Here is a 17,128-nt window from a genome sequence, read left to right on the forward strand (position 1 = left end):
GCTTGAATCACCATTTCAGACCCTCCAGATTTATGGTTAAAATTAAAGTTTTGGCAAGCTTCTGTCACCACATTGCCCATTACTGTGGTACAATATAATGTAATTAATGTTTTTATGTTTAAGGAAGAAGAGGCACATATGTTCCTCAGCTGCTGATGAACAGATTTATAGGTAACACATCTGAGTCAGTGCCCATGTTTAGACATTACCCTGACAGATCACTAATCATTTTCTAAAAGCTGTGCACCACTGCCCTGCTTCCCTAGATGTGCAAGCAGGACTGCACTGGGATACCATAGTGAGATGATAGATTTCAGGTGACACAAGGGGAGGAAGCAAAACATCAGTAAATGTTTCAGCATATCTATCTCTTCATAAGCAGATGTTCTTGTTTAACACGTACCATTAACCCAGAGTACAGTGTGTGCTTTCTTAAAGAGAAACCCAGCCTGCTGGTAGGAGGCTCATAAAGGCACCTCGCCAGCCTGCACTCTGCCCCAGGATCTTCAGTCCTCATCCTCTCCATGTCCGAGTGGCTGCTGGCACACCCACAGCTCACTGGAGAAGTCAGCTTGTGACTTGCATGGATCCCTTCCATCTCCCCATTCCCATTTTGATTAAGTTTAGTTGGGGTGCCTGTCTCCCAGTGCTGGAGCAGTGAGGCTGGCTGGGGGCCCTGGCAGGAGGGCAGAACGAAGAGCTGGATGCAGCCTCCCCTACTGCCACCTGGGGAAGGTGTTCTGATGCCTGACAGAGCACTGCCCACTGTCTTTGCTGCAAGATAGATATGTGTGCATGTGTACCTTTGTACATCCTCCAGCCACACCTCCTTTTCACAGCAGTCTTGCAAACTTGAGCCAAGACACAGCCCAGCAGTAGGGTGACCTTAGCAGCTACCAGGCCCAGCCCACCTCCTGTCCCCTCCTCAACAGGACAAGGGGAGAAAATTAGATGAAAAAGCTCAAAGGAGATAAATACAGGGAAATAGCTTACCAAATACCTTCACAGGCAAAAACAGACCCCATCTGAGGAAGGTTAATTTATTGCCAATTAAAAACTTAGTTGAATGGTGAGAAACAAAGATAAAAACTGAAATGCTTTCCCTGCAACCACCCTTCTCACAAGGCTCAACCTCACTCCATTTCTGCCCCGGCTTCCCACCCCGAGCAGCACTGGGCAGTGGGCAGGGGCCATGGTCAGTCCAGAACAGCCCCTCTGTGCCAACCCACACACCCCACGCTTCTCTGCTCCAACGTGGGCCCTGCAGGAGCACAGCATCCCTCAGGGTGTGCCCACCCACTCCAGCCTGGGGTCCAGCACAGGGAGGAATTCGTCCTCTTCATCTGAGAGCTGCAACTCTAAGCTCTAAGGGATTTAATTAGCCTGAAAACATCAGTTAATCTTCTGCTGGGCTTACAGCTAGCGGCCTCTTATGTGTCTGGGTGAGTCATCCTCTGCCCCCATCGCAGGCCGCCTCTCAGCACCCAGAGCGCTCGTCAACTGCCGCTGGCTTAATGGCATTAAGGGAAAACAGCACCGTTCAGGAATGTCTTTGCACAGAGCACGTTGGTTAACCTCTACGGAAGCCCATTCTGGGCACTCTCGTACAGTGTTAAAATGGCTTTAATTCAAGTTAGTGTTTGAGTTAAATCTAAATTAAATTTGAATTTAAATCATTAAATCTGTGCGGGGATTTAGTGTGGTTTACATAATCAATTTTGAGTTCATACCCTTCATTAATTTGGATGACTATCATTCAATCTTTGCTTACTTAAAAATAGTTCTAATGCATTTATTAATATTGTAATACTCAAACTGGGTTATTCATGAAGAAACAGGGAGCTTGAGGTTTCTTTGAAGTTTCACAAACTGCGAGTATTTTGCTTAAGAAACTCTCTTTGTTCTGATGTCCGTTAAGGGCAGGAAGGGCTTTTAGTTCCACTTGCAAAGCGTGTGTGTCATCCCAGGTGTGAGGAGCAGGGCAGTGTCCCCATCATTCGTGTGCCAAGCACAGCCCTGCCCTCCTCCTGGGAGCATCCCCAGGCCATGTGCTGTGCAGACTGTGCTCATGGGCACAGGTAGGGCTGCAGGTCAGACTCCCAGTGTGCTCCCTCAGCTTTGCATACTGCAGCCCGCCGTTCACTCACCCAGCTCCACACGATCCTCTGCTGGAGGCAGGCACAGAAGTGATGGTGCACAGCAAGACTGGGCTAGCCACACAGCTCCTACCTATCGCCTGGGGCAAAGTGCTCGGCTCAAGTGAGGGGTTTGTGTAGGCTCTTTGGATCCATCTCTTCCTCAGAGATTGAAGCACTTTTGAAAAATGCAGCCTTCAGTGGAGCAGTTCCTGCTTTTTTCCCTTCTCCGGGAAATGCCAGCCATGTTTGATTAAAATCCCACCTGTCACCAGATTTCAGAGGGATGCAGAGTGGATTCATTTTACAGTATCAGAACCTGCTGCTAACAAAAATAGCTTTCACTCTCCCCAGGTCTCCTAAACATTTCAGGAGACAAGCATAGTAGAGGATATCTCAGCTGACACCAGAGAGCACAAATGTTGACACAAATATGAATCTGAATTTTCTGACAGTAGTTGATTGTGTTGCTTTAGAAGGTTTAACAGACATGCCACTCAGCCGACAAGGCCCTGTTTAATGCTTCACTTTAAGTATTTGTATGATCTTCAGGGTTGTCAGTTCTGGGAATTACAGTTTGAGAGCAGTTTTGGCACTCTCCCTGTATGTTACACAGGGAAAAGCACAATATCTGCTGCTTTTTCAGTCTGGCCTACTGGTAATCTGAGGTCATGTGGCATATACTTTCTGGAGTGGTCAGTAAATATTTTTCATGCTTTCCTTGCTTCATAATGTCAACATCTCATTGATGCAAGCGTTCATTATGCCAACCAGGTGTGTACAGAAGCAATTCCTGTGTCACACGTGGCTGTCTCCTATCCATGTTCTCTGGAACTCCATCTCTGGTTGCTCTTACTTCAGGGCCTCAGATTGAAAATCTCATACTAGCCTCTTCTGTATTGCTCTTAATTTTCCGTGGGTTAGGGAAATCCAGTTTCAAACAGTTCAAACAACATTGGAATATTTTTCAATGTAGTGATTTCTCTTTTGTTCAGCCAAAAATGTTTGGCATGAATTCATAGTTAGACATGCAACAAGAATATTCAGATGAAGGGCTAGCCTGCTTCGAACAGAAGTACACTGCTGTGTTACAATTGTAAGGATGCATTTGTATGCTGTTTGCTTCTGGGGATCTGAAATTTCATGGGAATGCACTGAAAATGATTAAAAATTAAACTTTGTAACCGCTTTATATGTTCGACATTAACATCGTCTTTCATTGTTTTCTAATAGCGATAATTAGGTGTTGCATTACTCTAGGGTAAGCCTTGTAGCACCCCTGGGAAGGCTTTTATGCACAGTATAAATACTGCTGTATACATAAAACTAAATTTGGTTGAGATAAAGCCTCTGCTGGTTTCATTTCCTTAATATTTGCTTTCACCCTTTTCCTTCAGACCCAGAAGGTTCTTTCAGAGTTTCCCTTTACCGGCTTTCTTTCATTCCTTTTACATCTGAGCTGCCGTTTATCTCAGGCCTTTCATTCTGCGCGAGTGTCATCCTCACCACACGGGTGGACTTAACCAAGCAGCTAATGCTATTACAGTGCTGGATCCTCCTATACTGGGCTGTTAACACACATCAGCATCAGCAAGGACAGAAGGCTGACAAGCACATGGGAATTGTCACATAGGGACCAATGTCTGCTGGTCTGTAACTGATACACTCCCAGTGTCCTGTTGGAATAAATAACGGTGAGGCAAACTCTCCCCACAGTAAATCTAGCAAACATTTTAAATATCTAACAGTAAGGACGATGAAAACAGCTTTCAGCATGGCAGGCTTGGCCATCTCTGTGTGGACAAGCAGTCCTCATGGTCTCTGGAGCTCTTTAGGGAGGACAAAGAAATAACAGCCTAACTGTATGTAATCATAATTTAAAAAGCAATAACAAAATATTGTAACTGTGAGGGTGGTGAGACACTGGAACAGGTTGCCCAGCGAGGCAGTGGATGCCCCCTCCATGGAAGCACTCAAGGCCGGGTTGGATGGGACTGTGAGTAACTTGTGGGACAGTGTGTTCCTACTTTCAGTGCTTACAGAACTAAAAAATTCCTTCCAGATAAAATCTGGAGCAGTAGTCATGTACAATAGAGAGGCACCCTGGAGCTCCCGGTGTGTATCTGATCTAAAGGTCTTGACTACAGGGATACTAATCCTAACTTTCAACAATAGGAAAATGGAGAAACTGATAATAAAAATAAAGCTGCAGGTAATAATTGTCTGAGTATGAATTGTAAAAGTGAATCTTCGGTATTGAAAGCCTCCATGGAAAAACCACATAGATTGCCAAATGTTATTTATTTAGTATTGTTATTACAGCTATTATTATGACGATCGGCGTGACAGACTGGAGATGAGTGACCACCTGCTGTTTGCATTGAGGTTCAATTTGCAAACATTCAAGTACCATTTGGTTTGTGCCAGCTTGCTGCATTACTTTACCCATAAAAGATATTGTGTAACCTAATGGCAGCTTTTTAACTAAAAATAGGTGTTCTGCTTATATCCAGGAGAAAGCTGGTATTTAGTGATTACAATACAATGTATTCGGATTTTCTCAGCTGCTTCAAGCTGGAAGAACAGCTTTCTCAGCTACAACAAATGGGGCAAACCTCCTTAGAGGAAAATTTAGTAACGCCAGCAAGCTGGGAGACAAGACAATTGGACAAATTTACTACTGCCATAGCACTGCAAGTGCCTATGTGACCTTGGGCAGGCCTTCAGATGTGGGTTAGAAGGACCGGGCTCTCCCAGCTCCCCCTGGAGCTCCAGCAGGCCCAGGGTCTGCGCACTTAGGGAAATCCAGCCCTTAATCTTCATCATTTGTCATTCTGATACCACACAAAGGCAAAGGGATCTTTTGCACTGGCCTCACAGAGTCAGACCAGGCCCTCACTTGTGGGGTCCAGTCCAAATGCAAAGGTTTTTATTTTTCCTGTCATGACAGATCACCTGTCCAGAAAGAGGTCAGTTAGTGCGGCTACCTGGGAAGGCAAGTGTCGGCTGTGTGCAGAGGGAGAAGCTGTGAGGCAGAGCTCTCAGGAGCTGCTGTTATATCACACTGTGGCTTTGGGCGAGAAATTTCACCTCCGTCTTTTAGGAAACCTGCCTGCAGTACTTACATCGCTTAATTGTTATTTACAAAGCATTCAGGGATTGCTGCAGATACAATCCTCCAGAAATTGAACCCACAGTAATGTGCAGCAAACAGGCTGAGGAGCGGATCAGTAGCTGTGCAGGCAGAGAGGCTGTTCAGATCCCCATTGCCAGTATCTGGTCATAGAATGTTTTAAACTGCGGCATACAGAGATGTTTCTTTCTCATTAACAGCCTTATTGCATGATGAAAGGGAAGGCAAACTCTGCAACCATTTTGCTGATGTTAAGGATTTCGTACACATATTAAATTACATGTGAACATCGTTGCCATGCATCCATCCCAGAATTCAGCCCCTCGGGGACTCAATCATGCTGTTCTCCCGTAGCTAGGAATATCAATGCGCCGAAACAATGAGCTAAATCTGCACGTATCTCATCAGTAGACGTTGTGAAGATAACATAAAAGGGGAGTGAAGGAATGCGGACCTCTCTCCCTACCTGATCGGGGGAGAAGGTTACCGACCTCATCATCTAATGTAATAAACACCATCCAGGTAGGGAGCTATCACAGAGCCCTGAGCAATGCGAAGCCCCGCAGAATGAGATACAGCGCAGTACATGCAACTTTCATAAAGATTTCTGTGTGGGTAGTTTTTGTTTTTGATAAGAAGAAAGGAGGAGGCTGTGAGCCCAACCATGAAATGTGGGCTGGCAACACCCAGCCTTTTCTCACAGCACCCTCGTGTGCCCTCAGCAGAAAGTGCTCCGTGTCACTGGGGGAGCACTGCGCCTCTCTGCAGCACTGTAACTTGTTGAAAGAACTCATTTAAATTAAATAGGACAGCCAGTACATATTAATTAAGTATCAATTGATTCTTAAAAGAGTACTTATTGAGGGTTCTCAAGTTGGGAAGGGATAAATCTGGCTGTCATGTAATTAATTCAGAATGACACAGGCAACAAAATGCATATTACATACTTTTCCTGCGAATATTAACTTGTAAAGAATGCTTACATATCCAATTAACATTTAACAAGATAACCTTATACTATGTTAATTAGCTATCTGCTAATTAAAAATGTACCAAAATTAATATAGACATTAGGCAAGTCAACTGTATAACTGCTTGTGCACAAGGGAGAATCAACATGGAATATTCGGAAGAGCTCTGAGAGGCAAAACGTAGGAGAATCTCCACCTGTTATGTCCTTGTCGCTGGTTTGAGGTGCCAGTATCTGGCCAAAGGAAAGGAGGAGCAGCGGGTTTTCTTTACATCAATGTATAATGAATTGCTTTCTGGTTAGATCTCATCCCAGTGGTGTTGGTCCCCAGTGCTTTGGTTACATGTGATGGATCAAGAAAAAAGGAATAGGGATTTTGAGAACTGTAGGAGAAGCAAATGAGCAAGGAACTCAGCTGCTGTTAACCTAAGCGCCTTACTCGGCCTCTTAAATACACAGATACTGCAAACATCTGACAGAAGTACCTGCAGACTAGAATAACATAACTGCAAAGCACAATGGAAGGAAAGTGGGTGGCTGTCCTTGGGGTTTGAAGGACAGAAACAGTTCTTGTCCATTCTAATAAGACGTTTTCTAATACTGATGTTTGCATCTGTTTCCCTGATTTTGGAGTTTGAGAGCTGCTTTTTGTGCCTGTGAACAGCTTCTGACCTCCACTGGAGGGTGGTTTTCTGAGGCAGAAAACTTTTTGCAGTAATTGCAGCTGTATGGGAACTGCAGAGTCCCAGGCTGAACCTCTGATTGATCACCTGAGGCGAGCAATGAGTCAGCCAGAGGAGCACAGGTGAAGGCAATGTGCTGCCAGAAGGGGTGCAGAGCCCTCCTAGACCTATTTAAGAGCTGGCTGCCAGTGGGGAGGGATCTCTTCTGGAGATCTGCCCTGCTGGAGTTTTGTAAGTGAGCCCAGGGTAGAGGTAAGCTTTCTATCTGGTCTCTTTTTGTGATCGTAATCTGCTTTGCCAAACTCTCTTGTTTATGTTGTAATTATAGCATCTTAATATTCATTGATTATGCAGCAGGAAAATCAGGTCTGTTTGGATTTTAAAATTGAGACGTAAAAAGTGTTTCAAATTTGCCTGTTGAAAAATGGAATAATGCTACAAAGCGAGGCAGAGCTAGAAGGAAATAGCCATGCTTTGGCTCTCCTCCTGCAAGAGCACAAACGGAGCTCTTGCTTAGAAAGGTCCATGCAGTGGGAGCGCAGCTTCCAGCCGGCACACAGATGTGAGTAGCTTCTATAGGGACAATTCAGAGTTGTGTAATCATTTTGGAAACTGTCTTGCATTTGTTAGTTTAACAGTTCACTCAGTTATGTCCTCTGCGCATGTTTTATTTCTCGTGTGTATGCACATATAGCTGGTGGACCTCTGAATCTTCTGGCTGGATGGGGCTGTGAGCTACCTGGTCTGGAGGGAGATGGCCCTGCCTACTGCAGGGGGTTGGAACTAGATATCATAGAGATCCTTTCCAACACGATAAAATCCACACAATTTTAATTTGTTTGTGTTTTTTTTTTTTTATTTGTAATAATAATATAAAAATAACAGAAGCTGAGTGACTCAGTGATGGGAAGCACGGGATGTTTTCAGCATTTATGAACACAAGGGAAAGCAGAAGTGGTGGCAGCACGGCATGGTGTATGCCACGCTGTCCCACTTCTCCAGGCATATGGGGCAACAGGTGTCTGATTCCGCCTCCATGGTTCCACCAGCTGTGTCTGGCTAGAGGGAGTGGGAGATGGCAACGCACTCCCCAGCAGTAACGCTACAGCAGCAGGTGTCACGCTGGAAGAGGACAAGAGACGTGAGTCACACAGCAGTCTGGGAAGGGTCCTTCAAGATGGGTCCCTCAAGATGGCCCCCCCAGCCACCAGTCCCCGTGCCACCTACCTGTGCTGCTGCACGCGCTCTCTGGGATGTCCCGTCTGCCTGCTCCCAGCAGGGTCGGGATAAAGAACAAATGGCTCTGAGACAGCAACTGAGAGCTGCGCTAGCAGCACCCAGAGCACGTTTCAGCACCAAAGCTCGCGCTTTGCACACTCCAGTCCTCGCCCTCACGCTCGGTCGGAGTCCAGGCACGAACTGCTGGGCAGGGCTGCTGCACCCACAGTGAAGCAATGGGGGCCACAAGGTCACAATCAGTTGCCTGGAGATGTCTCAGGTCATCACTTGGCCGAGCTGCTGGGCGTCTCTTCCTCTTGAGCTTCACCTGTGGACATAACTGCCAACGCCCCCGTGATGCCACAATCCATTGCTGGCTCATTGCAGTGAGCAGTCCTCCCCTGCAGCACGTGCCCCAGCCCCCAGCACAAGTTTCTGGGTTTTTCCCAGTGCCGCTTCCCACTCCATTCCTTACATCTCGTGTGCTTGGCAATGGTGTTTCACACCAGTCTCCAGGGTCTTGGCCACATCTTCCCATGGGCCCCTTCAGGTCACCCTGGCCGTGGCACGCAGCCCCAGGCATGCTCAGCAAGAAGGTTTATTCAGTAAAAGGTTTTGTTGGACACTTGATCATCTTAGAGGTCTTCTTTTCCAGCATTAATAATTCTTAGAGATTATCTCAGCCTAACTTCTGGTTTCTAGTTTATCATTCCTGATTCTCTGAATCTTCTGTGATTCCTCTCCTTGCAGTCTGTGGGACGGACGTACTTTAAGATGAAGCTGATGTCTTTGACGCCATAGTCAAGCAATATATGTTTATACCTTACAATATTCAGTTTTTTACTAACATTTAATTATAATGGGGATATAATTTCATCAGATGTTCAAGACCTATGTAGTTTAAAACCTGATAAGCAATAATAGATGTGAAGAAGAGCATAAGCAAAGCATAGAAAGTATTGAGGTTGTAAAAGGAAAAAAAAAAAAAATAAGAGCAGTTAGATAAATGCTGTGATGTAGCAGTGAAGGGGAGTGGAGGAAGATGCTGCAGAAAGTGTGAAGAAAAGAGACTGGTGTGGGAACAGGGAAGGAGGTGGAAGGTATGTGCTAAAGTACTGGAAAAAGCTGAAAATAGACTGATTCTGTGGAGGTTTGGAGTGATCAGCGGGAAGGCAAGGAGGACATGGGAGGGAAAGACAGATGTCATGTTCTATAATGGCACTGACTGTGCTAATACCCCTGCTCAGCCTCTCAGTCCACCCCTTGTAAATGAGAAGTTTTCAGAAGCCTGAGAAGATTTGACAGCCTACGTGGTCACAAAAAAAAAAAGTCTGGATGTAGTCTGTGTTCCCTGTGCCTCCTGCTGCTCCCTGAATCCTACAAGAGAGCACAGCCCTGCTCAGAAGCCTTTTCAGTGGGTCTACACGTGGGGACTGTAAGATATGATGTAACAGAATAATTGTCTCAAAGTTTGCTGGGAATACAGGTGGACAAGGCCAGGGGCAACAAGAGAGAGATAAGCTGCTGTGAAGCCATCTTTTGTGTGGACTTATCTCAAGGAAGGTGGCCATCTCAGGGGATACTCGCATGACTCTTGCTCAAGCACCTAGGAATGTCACATAGGCAGAAAAAGAAGGATAAAATGGGGACCTACAGTCATGAGGTTTAGGTTTTCTGGCAACAGATTCCTTATGAAGAAGAACAGAGGTTTCTGCCATGAGAAGCCTCTTGACCTGCCTCTCTCCCTCCTGGACTTGCTCTACGCTCTACCACGATGCTGAAGAAGAACAGAGGTGTCTGCCATCAGATTCCTCACTACGGAATTCCCGCATGCTGACAGACTCTCCTGGGCCTGCTACCTGAAACTTTGCTGCTTCCTCCCGGGTTGGCTCTGCGACTGCCTCCTGCTACCTGCTTGCTGCCCAAGGCCGGCCACACTGCTGCTTCCCCCCACTTCTGCCTCAGACCTTCGAAGCGCCGTGCAGCAGGATGCTGCTGGGTCCTGGTGCTGACTATCCCCGTTTTATGCAATTCTTGCTTATTTCCTATCTTTTCTATCGCCCTCCTTCCCTTCCTCATTTCCCCAGTTAGGATTTATAATAAACTGGTTGGACCAACATGTGAGCCGTTGTTTCTTAATCTCACGCCAGGTATATAGATATTAAAAGAACCTCATCTCCCTCCTATAAATTGGAATGAGACAGGGACCTGTGAAGGAACTTGAGAAAGGAGAACAAAATTCAGAAGGAAAGAGCTTGAAAGAAGCAGAAGTGGATCCATGTGCACATGGTGATCTTGGAGAAAACAGTTCTTAATAGCAAGACAGCTGGCTCTGAGAAATATGCGGTCCTCCTAGTACATGGCATGCAGTACATGAAGATAAAGCTGACAGGAGCTATCTAATACAGCTAGAACAGGGCTGTGGTAAGAGAAAGCAAAAGTCTGGAGAGAGAGAACAAGGGGACAGCAGATCTAGGGGCAGCAGACATAAGAAACACTGAATTTCCTGACAAAAAAGCAACACAGGCATGGAAGCAGTTGAAGGGAGTATTGATTCTGTGTGCAGCTGAACATGACATATAAAGATGAAAAAGTAAATATATATTTACAGAGACAAGACGGAAGATGCCAGTGTCAGAAGTTCTCTGAGATGCTGCAGTAGCTCTGCAAAGCAGCTGTGAGCTGTGAGCCCACAAAGGGCTCCTCATAAGGCAGTGTTTAAAACGTGCTGGTTAACTTGCACTGGAACTTCTGAGTGAAGAGGGGAAAAGTAAGTTGGGCACCATGCATCATAGAGATTAGCTGCTTCCTAACAGTAGTGTGTAATTTTCGTGAAAGAAAGTGAGAACATGGAGTTTTGTCCTTCACCAAACTTACTGCAGAATTCAGCTTTTAGCTCTGCATGTAACAAGCTTCCTGAGGACCCCTGATGGTGTGCCATTGCTCTATGATCAGTAATACGTTCCTTACTGGCAACAAATCTAACAGGGTTGCTTTTCTAAAAGTCTGCTTCATGGCAATCAGTGTGTTACCACTCCAGTTTTGCAGCCTTTGAAGGGTTTGAAAGTCTGTTTGGGAAACACAGCAGGTAGAGGGCACCCACATTTCTGAGTTCTGTTCCCAGGTCTGGGGCAGAGGCACAGTTTACTCGTGGAAAAAGCTGTCAGATAACAGGGAATGGGTTACGTGGGACTGATGGCATGGGTCAATGTGAGCTTCTGGAGAGTTCCCGATTCTTCTATTTTATTTTGGTAATGATTTGAGATCTGTGACCAGCTCAGAAAACCTCCGCATTCTTTATAGCCCGTGTACTACTTGTGTTTTTCTGTGGGGTGTTCTGTGTATCCTGCAGTGAAGTGTGGTCTTGGCTTTTTTGCAGGTGTTTGTGTTCAGATCATTTCAGGCAGCGAGCTGAAGTAACACCTGTTATTAACTGGTCGTTGTTCTGTTTTATTCCCTACTGGTCAATTAAACTGGTGTTACTTATTTGAGTTTCTTAATTTCGCTGGATGCCATCTGAACATGAGCCCTAAGGATAGCTACCTTACAGGTGAGTCATAAGGAGCAGCTATGCTCCTGTTTGTAGAATACTTTCAAGGCACTAAGTGTCTCAGCTTGGCTTATAAAACCCTTTACTATCATTAGATGTTCTCATTTCCAGAGAGAGGCGCGAGTATTTCAAAACAAAGTAGGTGAGCCACTGTTTACCCTTAAAAGATTATGTACATACATAAAGTGTCTGATTTTTCGCTTCTCAGCTGGTCTGCCCGTGTTCTTGTATTTCTACCATCACAAAAACTGCACACTGAAGGATTTTAAATTGTATCTCTACTTGGGGGGAGATTTTCTAAAGATCGTGGAAACAAGAAGGCAGAAAGGGGAATGAAAACACAAACAAGTGGGAACATCTTTCAGTCCCGTCACACAAACGTTTCTTACCTATCAGACTTTTTAAATTTAGAATAACTGGGAGGAATCAGGTGTTTGGGATTATAAGTGTTATATTGTGTTAAAATTGTGTAAACAGAAACAGTCTGAGATTCCAGGCTAAGTTATGTACATTTAAGTGTTTTTCCCTAGAACTTACAGCAAATATGTGGTCTCTGACACCTCAACAGGGAGCAAGATGACTCCTGTTTGGAAGCATGATAGCTGTAGTCCCAGAGGAGACAATAGTGATTTGCTATTTATTGTTACAGACAGTTGCATTACCAGAGGGATTTGAGGACATTTAGCACAACACATGCACTCTATAACTGAGTGAACATGCCCTTTTGCAAACACATCTTCCCCTCTCTGCGCCGCCTGGAGCACTGAAACTTTCAGGCATTGCCTTATCTGCGATTGCTGACACCTGTTCTATGGGAGCAGATAATTCTGGAAGCCTGTCATTTTCTTCTCCAGCTGCCATCTCACCCTCCAAGTCTCCTAAGGGCTTTGTCACCCTTAATCACAGTTTTCTTCGTGATGGGAACCACAGGTGAAGAACCAGACAGGTTCCAGACTTACCCACAGCAGAATTGTTTTCTCTTCGTTCTTTGGGGAAAAGATGGGGGAAAAACAGAGAGATGGGGGTAACTGCAATAGATGTACTGCAATAGACAGCTACATGAAATGGAAATGAGCTTGAGTAACTTTTCTGTTGGATTTTCTTTCTCATCAATTTCTTTCTCAATGTGGAGGAAGTATACTAATACTCCAGGCAAAAATTCAGTGTCTTAAGGCTTGGGCTGAATGAGGAACTTGTTTGTATGACTGAGGCATGGATTTTCATTTGGTTTTCCAATCTACCTGTCCAGTTCCACTAAGGTCGACAATAGCAAAACTCTTAATTTACCTTTGTAAAATCCTTATTCTCATTTATGCTTCAAGAATGTTTTTAGGTAGGCCTTAAGGCACTGGCCAGGCGTGCGCAGGATTCAGACCCCCGTCACCATGTCCCACACTGTGATTTGTAAGGGGGCTGGATCCCATTGTCGTTGTCACACAAATCTGTGCAGTTAGGGTATCGAGTGGTGTTCAGTGGTGCTCTTCTTTGAATGCAATCACTCTGTGCCATTTTTCTCAGCTGTCAATGATTACACAAAAATGAAAGGTGTGTTCTGGAGTACTGTACACCTAATTTCACAGAGACCATGAGAAATGGCACTGTGCCCCTACCATGAGATTGTGTGCGTGTTGTGAACTTACACCATGCTTGTTAAGGACTTGGTAAAGACTCCTCTTACCTTCAGTGGTCTTTGGATCTGGCACTAAGAGAGGCAGCATAAACAGATTGGGATCTGGAGGAAAGTTTAACTACACGCCATCTATTTTATAGCGCCTTTAAACCAATATTTACAATAGCTAACACCAAGTGATTCACTACTTAAAATGCTCCCAAACACACTATTGACAAACCTGCAATTTGCCTTCCATCTCCAAACCCTGGATGGGTATTTTTGGCCCCATCATTTTTTTATATATTGACATTTAACTTTTTCAGCTCAGAATATATATTGACAGAGCCATCAAGAGAGCAAACACATTAAACCTAAAACAACAAGCAAAAGCTCTAAATAATATGAGTCTGGACCTACAAGCGTGTATGCTGAAGGGCTTTAGATAGCTGGATCTGCAAACAAATCCTCAGGTTTCCATTTGGGCTCATTTAGTAAGCAACACAAAAGCAAATCTCACAATTAATCAGGCAATTTATGGTGTCCAGGCTGGGCTTTTCTGGCTCCGGCCATTCTGTAGCAGGAAAGTCACACAAGCAACGTGAATCTGTTCGAAGCTTCCCAGCTAAAAAAGCAAAGTACCCACTAAATTTTTTGTCTGGTAGAAGTCAGATATTTCTGTTTGGATGATATCCCCGTGAGCTGGCCAGCAAGCAAAGCAGGCAGCGCTCGGCCTCAGGAGGGAACCTGCAGGCAGGCAGGCAGACCTGGGGGCCGGCAGCACCAGGGCATTCTGCAGCAGCTGTCCCAGCACCACACTGTCTCTGCCAAGGCTTCTGCTTGGGAGGAGAATCTGGCCCAGCACTTCAGATAGGTGTTTTTCATCTGTTATTTGCAGGAGAGGAAACAGCTGTGGGTCGGTGTACTTCGGGCAGTACAGCAGCAGGGATCATCTTGACCGACGCGTGCTACCAGGAGGAAGAGACGCAGGCATCTGAAGCGACACGTCCCTTAGCAGCACTGGGGTAACACACAAACTGCAGAACAGAAGTTGCAGGCAAAGGTAACGTCATTTTCTCACAAAGTCTGAAGAAGGACAGATATTTTCAGTCCTCTGCCTTCAGTTCTGGACTTTCATTCACTTTTGTGTCCCTTCACTTCTTCGCTCAGCTCAGCAATCTTGAGGCAACTGTTTTGATCACCAAGCTGTGTATGTTTTCTCTTTTATAAATCATCCCTGTCTCAGTAGGATGCAGTGTTACAGCCCAGTCGTTTGCTTCAGGAAAGGGTTTCCTTCCCTCTGGCAGTATGATCTCTTCTCCTCTCATGTTTGTGGATCTGGGCTTATGAAATAAACATTGGTTTAGCAACCTCAGAAACAAAACCTCCTTGTTCTTGTGCTGCATGAAGAATTCTGCCCTGATTTTAGGTCTCTCAAAGGATTAAGATCATGGCTGGAGGCCGCAGGATAATTTTTTTTTTGGAAGTTTCTTCCTTTTCATGACAGAGGACATCCAGCAGCATTCAGGTCCAGTGTGCAATGATGTCACCTACAGCTGGAGTGCAGCTTCTTCATGATCCCAGACACGGCCATTGCCACTGTTTTTTACATGAATTTATGTGCCAGTGGCACCCAAGTTGGGCTGCAGCAGTAGATTTTGGCAAGTACAGCCATTCCTGGTGGGCTGCAAGCATGGCATGGTGTGAAAGCCCACAAAGAGGGAAGTGTTGATTTTACTGTGTTCTGTGCTACAGAGGGTCCCCCCAAGGGCCCTACTTACTTGTTTTCTGTTAAGTTTATTTGGCTCTTCTAATGTTAATTCCCCTCAAAATCTCTCATGTTTTGTTTTATTTTCAGTTTTATCCTTTTCCTTTCTGCATTCTACAGGAATTATCCTTGTTGGCAGCTTCATTTCTCATCCAAATGGTTTTGTATGAAGCTATACTGAAAAGGGAGTTGAGATTTCCCATCACAACCAGACAACACAGCAATTGCAAAAAACTTGGAAAAAAGTCATCTGAGGAACTGGGAATATTTTTAATGACTAGGGATGGAAGCGCAGTGCTGGTCTGTGTTTGTGACTTGACAGAAGCGTTCACAAAGCTGCCTCAGGAACATCAGGCTTCTAGGGCATCATTCAGACCTCTGCTTGCAGCTGCCTTTTTTAGACTTAAAAATCATACCAAGTTCTCAAGCTCTGTATTTCTACAACTGCTGCATGCCTCTCCAAAACTTCACTTTGACTTAAATGAAAGAAACACCCCAAATCTAAGTGGGTACACATCATATTGCTCTACGTAGATGCCTGAGTGTCTCCTAAGTACCAGGAGGTTCCACGATTTGTCACAATTCATGGGGCTTGTGGAGGGCAGGATCTTTGTGTCCCTCCTTAATGGTAATCTTACACCTCCAAGGAGATGGAGAAAGTCCTTTTGCACATGCAGATGAAAACACAAAGGAGCAATAGCTATGGCCTCCTTTCAGTCCTGAGGAAAGGAAATTGTCCCGACTTCACTCAGCTCCATCTCTTGGTTTATAGGACATTTTCTTCCCTTGATTGAAAATGCAAAGATTCCCTGAGTCCTGCTCGCTTCAGCGAATCTCTTCAGTCTTCTGTATGGAACAACAGTGACGTGCAGTGGCTGCTCAGGCAAAGCACAGCAATGTAGGAGCTATGCTGGTAAAATGGCATTTCTGTGACCGGTTAGATGGGTGGCCAGAACGTGACAACAGTTCAGAAATGAATTTGGTGACATTCCAAGTTGTGATTGTGTGCATCACAAAACTGTTTTCAAGCATGAATTTGTACTGTATCTTCATTTCTCATGTAACAGTGCTATTTAGAGGGTGATCCCATCCTAACCTGATTTCTAAGTTAGTAAAAAATATTTGTACTGACTTGCACTAGTTGTACAGGTTGCAGCTGACAATGCAGGCTGAAATCTCTGCATATAAAGAAAGAAAATCTGATGAAAATTATTTGATCTCTAAATGAGATCTTGGAGAGGTTTAGTAAAATTGTCTGTTCAGCTGGATGCAGTCAGGTGGGAGCACTGCCATTAGATATGCTGCAATACAGAAAGGGCTGTCAGGCAGCCAGAGGTCACGGAATTAATTTGTGGCTGAGCAAGATTTTGGGGGATGCAGTTGTCATTTCGGAGGTACGTGCTGCTTTCTAAGAGCCTCCAGAGTTTCGTTTCTGGTCGTGTTCTCTACATTCCAAAGGGATTAGGGGCTACAAGGGGATTTGCTGTGTGAGTGGCTCACTCTCTGTGGGAACATTTTCTGAACTCCTTTGGCCAGCCATTCGTACAGGCAAACCCAAGGCAGGGGGGATAGTCAGAAGGTTAGCTGGTCTCTGGAAACCTGAGGCTCATCTGTGCCAAATTCAGCTCTCTTCCCAGCGGGCGAGTGCGCGGTTCTTCAGGCTTTTTGGAAATAAAATGGCAGAGAGGCAGCTTTAGAAAGAGTGGCTGTGGGAGTTACTGCACCAGTGAAATATTGCTCAGGGAAGGATTGATGAGCTCTAGGCTGTGTAGGAAGAGGCCCTTGAAGTTGGAGAGGGCAGTTTGAATTATAGGACAGCTACCCAGTTGTTATGGTGACAGAGCTTTGCCTGGGATCTGCTACACGGCTGTTGCTGCCAGAAAGGAGAAAAGGACTTCTGGCAAAGAGAAGAGCAGGCAAGTGAGCCCAAGGCAGACTCTGAAGGGCAGATTGGTGCCCTGGAGGGGCTTGGGAGCAGGTGCTCCGTTTTTCTGATGGCTACATGTCCTGGAAATAGGTTTCTTTTCTCACACTGTTAGCCTCCTGGCTAACCATTGCTGAG

The 17,128-nt window shown here is 45.2% G+C and overlaps 1 long non-coding RNA gene across 1 annotated transcript in view; it reads left to right on the forward strand.

Annotated features, from left to right (window-relative positions):
* The window catches only part of LOC128079205 (uncharacterized), a 173,527-nt gene extending 156,635 nt beyond the window's left edge, over positions 1–16,892 (forward strand). The window contains exons 6-7 of the long non-coding RNA XR_008206024.1: positions 14,197–14,361; positions 15,187–16,892. This is a non-coding gene — a long non-coding RNA (uncharacterized LOC128079205). The remainder of the gene's footprint in view (positions 1–14,196; positions 14,362–15,186) is intronic.
* Positions 16,893–17,128: the final 236 nt, after the last annotated feature.

This window comes from Tympanuchus pallidicinctus, unplaced genomic scaffold (assembly GCF_026119805.1).
Source record: "Tympanuchus pallidicinctus isolate F22 unplaced genomic scaffold, pur_lepc_1.0 scaffold18, whole genome shotgun sequence".
Classification (NCBI taxonomy): Eukaryota; Metazoa; Chordata; class Aves; order Galliformes; family Phasianidae; genus Tympanuchus; species Tympanuchus pallidicinctus.